Source organism: Triticum urartu, chromosome 2A (genome assembly GCF_056163025.1).
Source record: "Triticum urartu cultivar PI428250 chromosome 2A, HENAU_Tu73, whole genome shotgun sequence".
Lineage (NCBI taxonomy): Eukaryota > Viridiplantae > Streptophyta > Magnoliopsida > Poales > Poaceae > Triticum > Triticum urartu.
In genome coordinates this window covers 89806880-89816289 of record NC_141874.1, presented here as the reverse complement: position 1 = coordinate 89816289, position 9410 = coordinate 89806880, and positions in this window count along the sequence as shown.

The window sequence follows — 9410 nt, the reverse complement described above, 5'->3', positions numbered from 1 at the left end:
ACCTGGACTACGTTGACAAGTTTGAGCTTCTTGTCCACCGGGGTTTGGATGCATGTTTGGAGTCCGGTCAGCTCTCCTTTTTTACCCCACGACAGGCCCGTCTCCTTCCAGGAGGTAAGCCGCGTAGGGGGTCCGGATCGAAACTCGGGGGCTGCGACCCATTCGGGGTCGCACGGCTCGGTGATATAAAACCACCCTGATTGCCACCCCTTCAGGGTCTCCACAAAGGAGTCCTCGAGCCATAAGACGTTGGCCATCTTGCCCACCATGGCGCCTCCGCACTCCGCCTGGTTGCCGCGCACCACCTTCGGCTTGACATTGGAAGTCTTGAGCCATAGGCCGAAATGGGGGCGGATGCGGAGAAAAGCCTCGCACACGACGATAAACGCCAAAATGTTGAGGCCAAAGTTCGGGGCCAGATCGTGGAAATCCAGGCCATAGTAGAACATGAGCCCCCGGACAAATGGGTGAAGAGGGAAGCCCAATCCGTGGAGGAAATGGGGGATGAACACCACCCTCTCATGGGACCTAGGGGTGGGGATGAGCTGCCCCTTTTCGGGAAGCCGGTACGCGATGTCGTTGGACAGGTATCCGGCCTTCCTCAGCTTTTTGATGTGTCCCTCCGTGACGGAGGAGACCATCCACTTGCCTCCCACTCCGGACATGGCTGGAGAAGGTTGAGGTGGGAGTGCGGACTTGGGCGCTGGAGCTCGAGTGCGCGAGAATGGATAGGCAAAGGAGGAAGAAGGCGTAGGTGAAAGGGTGGATCCTTATCCCCTTATATGAGTGGACGCAACTACATGTCCCCACCAGCCTGGTAAAACTCGCTTATCTCCAAGCGCCGTAATCAATGGCGCGGTTGGGTTACCCACGCCCGTATTGATGAGAATCCCGGAATAAGGTGACACGATCTCTACTTTGACAAGACGTGCCAAGGAAACCGCCTCACATGACGCGCTGAGGTGGGATAATGAAACGACTCGGATAAAGGCTTGGCCGTGGTGTGTCACATTACGGAATACGTCAGCAGATTAGATTTGTGTAAATATTATTCTCTCTATGGCAATATGTGGAAACTTATTTTGCAGAGCCGGACACTATCTTTGTGTTCAAAATCTTCTATGAAGTACTTGGAGGAGGAACCCGCCTTGCAATGCCGAAGACAATCTGCGCGCCGGACTTGTCGTCATTGAAGCCTGGTTCAGGGGCTACTGAGGGAGTCCTGGATTAGGGGGTGTTCGGATGGCCGGACTATACCTTCAGCCGGACTCCTGGACTATGAAGATACAATATTGAAGACTTCATCCCGTGTCCGGAAGGGACTTTCCTTGGCGTGGAAGGCAAGCTTGGCGATACGGATATGTAGATCTCCTACCATTGTAACCGACTTTGTGTAACCCTAACCCTCTCCGGTGTCTATATAAACCGGAGGGTTTTAGTCCGTAGGACAACATACACAACAACAATCATACCATAGGCTAGCTTCTAGGGTTTAGCCTCTCCGATCTCGTGGTAGATCTACTCTTGTACTACCCATATCATCAATATTAATCAAGCAGGACGTAGGGTTTTACCTCCATCGAGAGGGCCCGAACCTGGGTAAAACTTCGTGTCCCTTGCCTCCTGTTACCATCCGGCCTAGACGCACAGTTCGGGACCCCCTACCCGAGATCCGCCGGTTTTGACACCGACAGTGATCATGACGGTGCTTCAGAGATGGAGATCACAAGCACAAGATAATGATGGCCATATCATATCACTTATATTGATTGCATGTGATGTTTATCTTTTATGCATCTTATCTTGCTTTGATTGACGGTAGCATTATAAGATGATCTCTCACTAAATTTCAAGATAAAAAGTGTTCTCTCTGAGTATGCACCGTTGCCAAAGTTCGTCGTGCCCAGACACCACGTGATGATCGGGTGTGATAAGCTCTACGTCCATCTGCAACGGGTGCAAGCCAGTTTTGCACACGCAGAATACTCAGGTTAAACTTGACGAGCCTAGCATATGCAGATATGGCCTCGGAACACTGAGACCGAAAGGTCGAGCGTGAATCATATAGTAGATATGATCAACATAGTGATGTTCACCATTGAAAACTAATCCATTTCACGTGATGATCGGTTATGGTTTAGTTGATTTGGATCACGTGATCACTTAGGAGATTAGAGGGATGTCTTTCTAAGTGGGAGTTCTTAAGTAATATGATTAATTGAACTTAAATTTATCATGAACTTAGTACCTGATAGTATCTTGCTTGTCTATGTTTGATTGTAGATAGATGGCCCGTGATGTTGTTCCGTTGAATTTTAATGCGTTCCTTGAGAAAGCGAAGTTGAAAGATGATGGTAGAAATTACACGGACTGGGTCCGTAACTTGAGGATTATCCTCATTGCTGCTTAGAAGAATTACGTCCTGGAAGCACCGCTGAGTGCCAGGCCTGCTGCTGATGCAACTGGCGATGTTAAGAACGTCTGGCAGAGCAAAGCTGATGACTACTCGATAGTTCAGTGTGCCATGCTTTACGGCTTAGAACTGGGACTTCAACGATGTTTTGAACGTCATGGAGCATATGAGATGTTCCACGAGTTGAAGTTAATATTTCAAGCAAATGCCCGGATTGAGAGATATGAAGTCTCCAATAAGTTCTACAGCTGCAAGATGGAGGAGAATAGTTCTGTCAGTGAACATATACTCAGAATGTCTGGGTACCATAATCACTTGACTCAACTGGGAGTTAATCTTCCGGTTGATAGTGTTATTGACACAGTTCTTCAATCACTACCACCAAGCTACAAGAGCTTCGTGATGAACTATAATATGCAAGGGATGGATAAGACAATTCCCGAGCTCCTCGCAATGCTAAAGGCTGCAGAGGTAGAAATTAAGAAGGAGCATCAAGTGTTGATGGTCAGTAAGACCACCAGTTTCAAGAAGGGCAAAGGAAAGAAGAAGGGGAACTTCAAGAAGAACAACAAGCAAGTTGCTTCTCAAGAGAAGAAACCCAAGTCTGGACCTAAGCCTGAGACTGAGTGCTTCTACTGCAAGCAGACTGGTAACTGGAAGCGGAACTACCCCAAGTATTTGGCGGATAAGAAGGATGGCAAGGTGAACAAAGGTATATGTGATATACATGTTATTGATGTGTAACTTACTAGAGCTAGCAGTAGCACCTGGGTATTTGATACTGGTTTTGTTGCTAATATTTGCAACTCGAAACAGGGACTACGGATTAAGCGAACACTGGCAAAGGACGAGGTGACGATGCGCATGGGAAATGGTTCCAAAGTCGATGTGATCGCGGTCGGCACGCTACCTCTACATCTACCTTCGGGATTAGTATTAGACCTAAATAATTGTTATTTGGTGCCAGCGTTGAGCATGAACATTATATCTGGATCTTGTTTGATGCGAGACGGTTATTCATTTAAATCAGAGAATAATGGTTGTTCTATTTATATGAGTAATATCTTTTATGGTCATGCACCCTTGAAAAGTGGTCTATATTTGATGAATCTCAATAGTAGTGATACACATATTCATAATGTTGAAGCCAAAAGATGCAGAGTTGATAATGATAGTGCAACTTATTTGTGGCACTGCCGTTTAGGTCATATCAGTGTAAAGTGCATGAAGAAACTCCATACTGATGGACATTTGGAACCACTTGATTATGAATCACTTGGTACTTGCGAACCGTGCCTCATGGGCAAGATGACTAAAACGCCGTTCTCCGGAACTATGGAGAGAGCAACAGATTTGTTGGAAATCATACATACAGATGTATGTGGTCCGATGAATGTTGAGGCTCGTGGCGGATATCGTTATTTTCTCACCTTCACAGATGATTTAAGCAGATATGGGTATATCTACTTAATGAAGCATAAGTCTAAAACATTTGAAATATTCAAAGAATTTCAGAGTGAAGTTGAAAATCATCGTAACAAGAAAATAAAGTTTCTACGATCTGATCGTGGAGGAGAATATTTGAGTTACGAGTTTGGTCTACATTTGAAACAATGCGGAATAGTTTCGCAACTCACGCCACCCGGAACACCACAGTGTAATGGTGCGTCCGAATGTCGTAATCGTACTTTACTAGATATGGTGCGATCTATGATGTCTCTTACAAATTTACCACTATCATTTTGGGGTTATGCTCTAGAGACGGACACATTCACATTAAATAGGGCACCATCAAAATCCGTTGAGACGACGCCTTATGAACTGTGGTTTGGCAAGAAACCAAAGTTGTCGTTTCTGAAAGTTTGGGGCTGCGATGCTTATGTGAAAAAGCTTCAACTTGATAAGTTCGAACCCAAATCGGAGAAATGTGTCTTCATAGGATACCCAAAGGAGACTGTTGGGTACCCCTTCTATCACAGATCCGAAGGCAAGACATTCGTTGCTAAGAATGGATCCTTTCTAGAGAAGGAGTTTCTCTCGAAAGAAGTGAGTGCGAGGAAAGTAGAACTTGATGGGGTAATTGTATCTGCTCCCTTATTGGAAAGTAGTTCATCACAGAAACCTGTTTCTGTGACACCTACACCAATTAGTGAGGAAGCTAATGATAATGATAATGAAACTTCAGAACAAGATACTACTGAACCTCGTAGATCAACCAGAGTGAGATCCGCGCCAGAGTGGTACGTTAATCCTGTTCTAGAAGTCATGCTACTAGATCATGATGAACCTACGAACTATGAAGAAGCGATGGTGAGCCCAGATTCCGCAAAATGGCTTGAAGCCATGAAATCTGAGATGGGATCCATGTATGAGAACAAAGTATGGACTTTGGTTGACTTGCCCAATGATCGGCAAGCAATTGAGAATAAATGGATCTTCAAGAAGAAGACTGACGCTGACGGTAATGTTACTATCTACAAAGCTTGACTTGTTGCGAAAGGTTTTCGACAAGTTCAAGGGATTGACTACGATGAGACTTTCTCGCCCATAGCGATGCTTAAGTCTGTCCGAATCATGTTAGCAATTGACGCATTTTATGATTATGAAATTTGGCAAATGGATGTCAAAACTGCATTCCTGAATGGATTTCTGGAAGAAGAGTTGTATATGATGCAACCGGAAGGTATTGTCGATCCAAAGGGAGCTAACAAAGTGTGCAAGCTCCAGCGATCCATTTATGGACTGGTGCAAGCCTCTCAGAGTTGGAATAAACACTTTGATAGTGTGATCAAAGCATTTGGTTTTGTACAGACTTTTGGAGAAGCCTGTATTTACAAAAAGGTGAGTGGGAGCTCTGTAGCATTTCTGATATTATATGTGGATGACATATTACTGATTGGAAATAATATAGAATTTCCGGATAGCATAAACTTGAATAAGAGTTTTTCAATGGAAGACCTCGGTGAAGCTGCTTACATATTGGGCATCAAGATCTATAGAGATAGATCCAAACGCTTAATTGGACTTTCACAAAGCACATACCTTGACAAAGCTTTGAAGAAGTTCAAAATGGATCAAGCAAAGAAAGGGTTCTTGCCTGTGTTACAAGGTGTGAAGTTGAGTAAGACTCAATGCCCGAGGACTGCAGAAGATAGAGAGAAAATGAAAGGTGTTCCCTATGCTTCAGCCATAGGCTCTATCATGTATGGAATGCTATGTACCAGACCTGATGTGTGCCTTGCTATAAGTCTAGCAGGGAGGTACCAAAGTAATCCAGGAGTGGATCACTGGACAGCGGTCAAGAACATCCTGAAGTACCTGAAAAGGACTAAGGATATGTTTCCCGTTTATGGAGGTGACAAAGAGCTCATCGTAAATGGTTACGTTGATGCAAGCTTTGACACTGATCCGGACGATTCTAAATCGCAAACCGGATATGTGTTTACATTGAACGGTGGAGCTCTCAGTTGGTGCAGTTCCAAACAAAGCGTCATGGCGGGATCTATGTGTGAAGCAGAATACATAGCTACTTCGGAAGCAGCAAATGAAGGAGTCTGGATGAAGGAGTTCATATCCGATCTAGGTGTCATACCTAGTGCATCGGGTCCAATGAAAATCTTTTGTGACAATACTGGAGCAATTGCCTGGGCGAAGGAATCCAGATTTCACAAAAGAACCAAGCACATCAAGAGACGCTTCAATTCCATCCGGGATCTAGTCCAGGTGGGAGACATAGAAATTTGCAAGATACATACGGATCTAAATGTTGCAGACCCGTTGACTAAGCCTCTTCCACGAGCAAAACTTGATCAGCACCAAGGCTCCATGGGTGTTAGAATCATTACTGTGTAATCTAGATTATTGACTCTAGTGCAAGTGGGAGACTAAAGGAAATATGCCCTAGAGGCAATAATGAAGTTATTATTTATTTCCTTATATCATGATAAATGTTTATTATTCATGCTAGAATTTTATTAACCGGAAACATAATACATGTGTGAATACATAGACAAACAGAGTGTCACTAGTATGCCTCTAGTTGACTAGCTCATTGATCAAAGATAGTTATGTTTCCTAACCATAGACATGAGTTGTCATTTGATTAATGGGGTCACATCATTAGGAGAATGATGTGATTGACATGACCCATTCCGTTAGCTTAGCACCCGATCGTTTAGTATGTTGCTATTGCTTTCTTCATAACTTATACATGTTCCTATGACTATGAGATTATGCAACTCCCATTTACCAGAGGAACACTTTGTGTGCTACCAAACGTCACAACGTAACTGGGTGATTATAAAGGTGCTCTACAGGTGTCTCTGAAGGTACTTGTTGGGTTGGCGTATTTCGAGATTAGGATTTGTCACTCCGATTGTCGGAGAGGTATCTCTGGGCCCTCTCGGTAATGCACATCACTTAAGCCTTGCAAGCATTGCAACTAATGAGTTAGTTGCGGGATGATGTATTACGGAACGAGTAAAGAGACTTGCCGGTAACGAGATTGAACTAGGTATTGAGATACCGACGATCGAATCTCGGGCAAGTAACATACCGATGACAAAGGTAACAACGTATGTTGTTATGCGGTCTGACCGATAAAAGATCTTCGTAGAATATGTGGGAGCCAATATGAGCATCCAGGTTCCGCTATTGGTTATTGACCGGAGACGTGTCCCGGTCATGTCTACATAGTTCTCGAACCCGTAGGGTCCGCATGCTTAACGTTTGGATGACAGTTATATTACGAGTTTATATGCTTCCAAACATATGCTTCCAAATTATTATACCCAGAGATCTTGAGTATATGCTCACTGACAGAACTGTTCTCCTCCATCTTGCAGCTATAGAACTTATTGGAGACTTCATATCTCTCAATGCGGGCATTTGCTTGAAATATTAACTTCAACTCCTGGAACATCTCATATGCTCCATGACGTTCAAAACGTCGTTGTAGTCCCGGTTCTAAGCCGTAAAGCATGGCACATTGAACTATCGAGTAGTCATCAGCTTTGCTTTGCCAGACGTTCTTAACGTCGTCAGTTGCATCAGCAGCAGGCCTGGCACCCAGCGGTGCTTCCAGGACGTAATTCTTCTGTGCAGCAATGAGGATAATCCTCAAGTTATGGACCCAGTCCATGTAACTGCTACCATCATCTTTCAACTTTGCTTTCTCAAGGAACGCATTAAAATTCAACGGAACAACAGCACGGGCCATCTATCACCATAGACAAGCAAGATACTATCAGGTACTAAGTTCATTATAAATTTAAGTTCAATTAATCATATTACTTAAGAACTCCCACTTAGAAAGACATCCCTCTAATCTTCTAAGTGATCACGTGATCCAAATCAACTAAACCATAACCGATCATCACGTGAAATGGAGTAGCTTTCAATGGTGAACATCACTATGTTGATCATATCTACTATATGATTCACGCTCGACCTTTCGGTCTCAGTGTTCTGAGGCCATGTCTGCATATGCTAGGCTCGTCAAGTTTAACCGAGTATTCTGCGTGTGCAAAACTGGCTTGCACCCGTTGTAGATGGACGTAGAGCTTATCACACCCGATCATCATGTGGTGTCTGAGCACGACGAACTTTGGCAACGATGCATACTCAGGGAGAACACTTTTATCTTGAAATTTAGTGAGAGATCATCTTATAATGCTACCATCAATCAAAGCAATATAAGATGCATAAAAGATAAACATCATATGCAATCAATATAAGTGATATGATATGGCCATCATCATCTTGTGCTTGTGATCTCCATCTCCGCAGCACCGTCAAGATCACCATCGTCACCGGCGCGACACCTTGATTTCCATCGTAGCATCGTTGTCGTCTCGCCAATCTTATGCTTCTATGACTATCGCTACCGCTTAGTGATAAAGTAAAGCATTACAGGGCGATTGCATTGCATACAATAAAGCGACAACCATATGGCTCCTGCCAGTTGCCGATAACTCGGTTACAAAACATGATCATCTCATAAAATAAAATTTAGCATCATGTCTTCACCATATCACATCACAACATGCCCTACAAAAACAAGTTAGACGTCCTCTACTTTGTTGTTGCAAGTTTTACGTGGCTGCTACTGGCTTTAGCAAGAACTGTTCTTACCTACGCATCAAAACCACAACGATAGTTTGTCAAGTTGATGTTGTTTTAACCTTCGCAAGGACCGGGCGTAGCCACACTCGGTTCAACTAAAGTTGGAGAAACTGACACCCGCCAGCCACCTATGTGCAAAGCACGTCGGTAGAACCAGTCTCGCGTAACCGTAGATGTAATGTCGGTCCGGGCCACTTCATCCAACAATACCGCCGAACCAAAGTATGACATGCTGGTAAGTAGTATGACTTATATCACCCACAACTCACTTGTGTTCTACTCGTGCATATGACATCTACGCATAAAACCTGTCTCTGATACCACTGTTGGGGAACATAGTAATTTCAAAAAAATTCCTACGCACACGCAAGATCATGGTGATGCATAGCAATGAGAGGGGAGAGTGTTGTCCACGTACCCTTGTAGACCGAAAGCGGAAGCGTTAGCACAACGCGGTTGATGTAGTCGTACGTCTTCACTATCCGACCGATCAAGTACCGAACGCACGGCACCTCCAAGTTCAGCACACGTTCAGCCCGATGACATCCCTCGAACTCCGATCCAGCCGAGTGTTGAGGGAGAGTTTCATCAGCACGACGGCGTGGTGACGATGTTCATGTTCTACTGACGCAGGGCTTCGCCTAATCACCGCTATAGTATTATCGAGGTGGACTATGGTGGAGGGGGGCACCGCACACGGCTAAAAGATCAAACAGATCAATTGTTGTGTCTCTGGGGTGCCCCCTGCCCCCGTATATAAAGGAGCAAGGGGGGTGCGGCCGGCCAAGGGAGAGGGCACGCCAGGAGGAGTCCTACTCCTACCGGGAGTAGGACGCCCCCCCCTTTTCCTTGTTGGACTAGGAGAGAGAGGGGA